The sequence below is a fragment of the Panicum virgatum genome, chromosome 3N, assembly GCF_016808335.1.
Source record: "Panicum virgatum strain AP13 chromosome 3N, P.virgatum_v5, whole genome shotgun sequence".
NCBI lineage: Eukaryota > Viridiplantae > Streptophyta > Magnoliopsida > Poales > Poaceae > Panicum > Panicum virgatum.
This window is the reverse complement of record NC_053147.1, coordinates 51006230-51009258: the sequence shown is the minus strand read 5'-3', so window position 1 is coordinate 51009258 and position 3029 is coordinate 51006230.

Sequence of the window (3029 nt, the reverse complement as noted above, 5' to 3'; positions counted from 1 at the left end):
TTATACTGCTCAAGCAGTCAAACATGGTTTCTTTCTCTTCCTTACTAAGAGTATAGCTGGCAGGATTTAAGTATTGTCGTCCATTATCTCGCTGTTGTGGATGTAAGGCATCTCGTTCTTCCATACGTTGCAATTCTTGACGTGCTTCTACTGTATCTTTTGTCTTTCCGTACACTCCCAAGAATGCTATCAGGTTGACGCAAAAATTCTTCGTGAGGTGCATCACATCAATTGCATGACGAAGATCTAAGACTTCCCAATATGGTAGCTCCCAAAATATAGATTTTTTCTTCCACATGGGCGCCATTCCGTTTTCGTTCAGAACAGGTTGGCTACCAGACCCCTTTCCAAAAATAACTTCTAGATCTTTTACCATGTTGAAGACGTCTTTACCACTACGGTGCATCGGTTTTGTTCGGTGGTCCGCTTGGCCTTTGAAATGCTTGCCCTTCTTTCGTACCGCATGTCTGATGGGAAGAAACCGACGATGACCCATGTATACAACCTTCTTACAGTGAGTCAACCATATATTATCGGTATCATCTAAACAGTGTGTGCATGCTTTGTATCCCTTGTTCGAATGTCCTGACAAGTTACTAAGAGCAGGCCAGTCATTGATCGTTACGAACAGCAATGCTCGTAGGTTGAAGTTTTCCTGTTTGTATTCATCCCACATCCGTACACCTTCATTGCCCCAGAGCAATAAGAGTTCTTCGACCAATGGTCTTAGGTACACATCAATGTCATTTCCGGGCTGCTTTGGACCCGGGATAAGCACTGGCATCATGATGAACTTTCGTTTCATGCAGAGCCATGGTGGAAGATTGTACAGACAAAGAGTCACAGGCCAAGTGCTATGACCACTGCTCATCTCACCAAAAGGATTCATGCCATCCGTACTCAAACCGAACCTTATGTTTCTCGCATCCATATCAAATTTAGGGTACGTTCTATCTATTTTTCTCCACTGCGACCCATCAGCGGGGTGTCTCAACATCGAGTCTTTCTTGCGTTCCTCTTTAGTGCCATTGCATCAACTTAGCATTATCTTTATTTCTAAACAGACGCTTCAAACGTGGTATTATAGGCGAATACCACATGACCTTCGCAGGAACTCTCTTCCGGGGAGGCTCCCCCTCGACATCTCCAGGATCATTTTTTCTAATCTTGTAACGCAATGCACTGCATACGGGACATGCATCCAAATTCTTGTACTCGCCTCGGTAGAGGATGCAGTCGTTGGGGCATGCATGTATCTTTTGCACTTCCAGTCCCAAAGGGCAAACAAGTTATTTGGCTTCATACGTTGTGGCAGGCAATTCATTGTCCTTAGGAAGCATTTTTTTAACAAGTTTGAGTAATTCACCAAATCCCTTGTCGGATACACCATTTGTCGCCTTCCATTGCAGCAACTTCAAGGTGGTGCCAAGTTTTTTAAATCTATTTTGACAATCTGGTACAACAACTTATGGTGGTCCTCTAACAACTTCTGGAACTTCAACCTCTCCGTTTCACTCTCACAGTCTGCCTGCACATTGTGCAATGCCTGCCCCAGATCGTCGCTGGGATCATTTTCTGCTACATCTACTTCGGGCTCTTCCATGGGAATATCGTCATCGAATGCACCGATTCCAGCATTCCCGGGAAAGTGGTCGTCAAAATCTTCTTCTTCATTGTCTTCCATGGTAACCCCCTGTTCTCCGTGCTTCGTCCAACAAACATACTTCTTCATGAAACCATTTGCGAAAATGTGGCTGTGTAGGATTCTTGAAGACGAGTAATCCTTGTTATTGTTGCAATGAATACACGGGCAGCACATAAAACCATTCTGCTTGTTTGCCTCAGCCACAGACAAAAAATAATGCAGGCCATCAATGAATTCTTTCGAACGTCGGTCAGCATTGTACATCCATTGCCGGTCCATCTGCATTTTAAATAAATCGATTTGAATTCTTTACATGTATCGAATAAATAAAATATATCAAACCTAAATTAAACTAAATGTAACATAACATGAATAATTAAAAGATATGCAATATCCATCATACATCTTGATTAATTAAAAGGAGTACTTAATCCATTACAGAACTTAACAAAGGAGTACTATACATGAAATTTAAAAATTCGGTCAACAACACATAGGTTTTCAACCGTCCTTGCGTTGGAACGCAGAATGTTCTAACGGATTTCTTGCTGGCAGCAGAAGAAGATGGCGGAGCTGAAACCTCCGAGTTTGGTGGTGACGAACCGTAACGCCGCAATAAATCCTCAAGATCAAACGGAGGTTCCTCGCCCCTTGCCATGCATTCTCTATATTCTTTTTCCAAATAACGGAGCGTTGCCCTATGAAAAGCACTAGGTTTTTTGGACCGACGACCTACTCGAGTTGTGCCCTTCTCTCAAGAAGGACAACGATCACCCCCACCGGCGCCACTCTCTCCAGCTGCTGAAGCCATATTTTACTGAAAAATACTTTTATTTTCCACATAATTATAAATTCTTACCATTACAATGCAAAAATTATTTACTATTACAATTACAATGATCAGATTAATAACTCTTGCAAATAACAATGAAATCATATAAAAAAGACGAAATGTATCACTAATCCTAAAGAAATCTCTAATTAATTGAAAGAATTCTCTATAACTTCTACTTACTTTGACACCCTTCAGTTCCAGGAGTACACTAGAGTACTGAATAAATACATTCATGAATAATTCATTCATATTACAAAAAATTCTAATATACTCATTTCATTAATTCATTCATGAATATAAAAATCAACTATCCACAATATGGTCATGTATACAAGTACATCACATGAAGTGTCTACACTCATTCTAAAAATTTCTACTATCCACATACTCATCTAAATCTAAAAGAAAATCACACCTACATATGCAATCTAGCTAAATGTCCAAGAAATGAGCTAGCTACACATTTTCTCTATTTCTAAAGCATGAAATGAGCTATACAAGCCAAGGAAGAAGAGAAAAACAAGCCCCAAACCTTTAGCGCCGATGGAT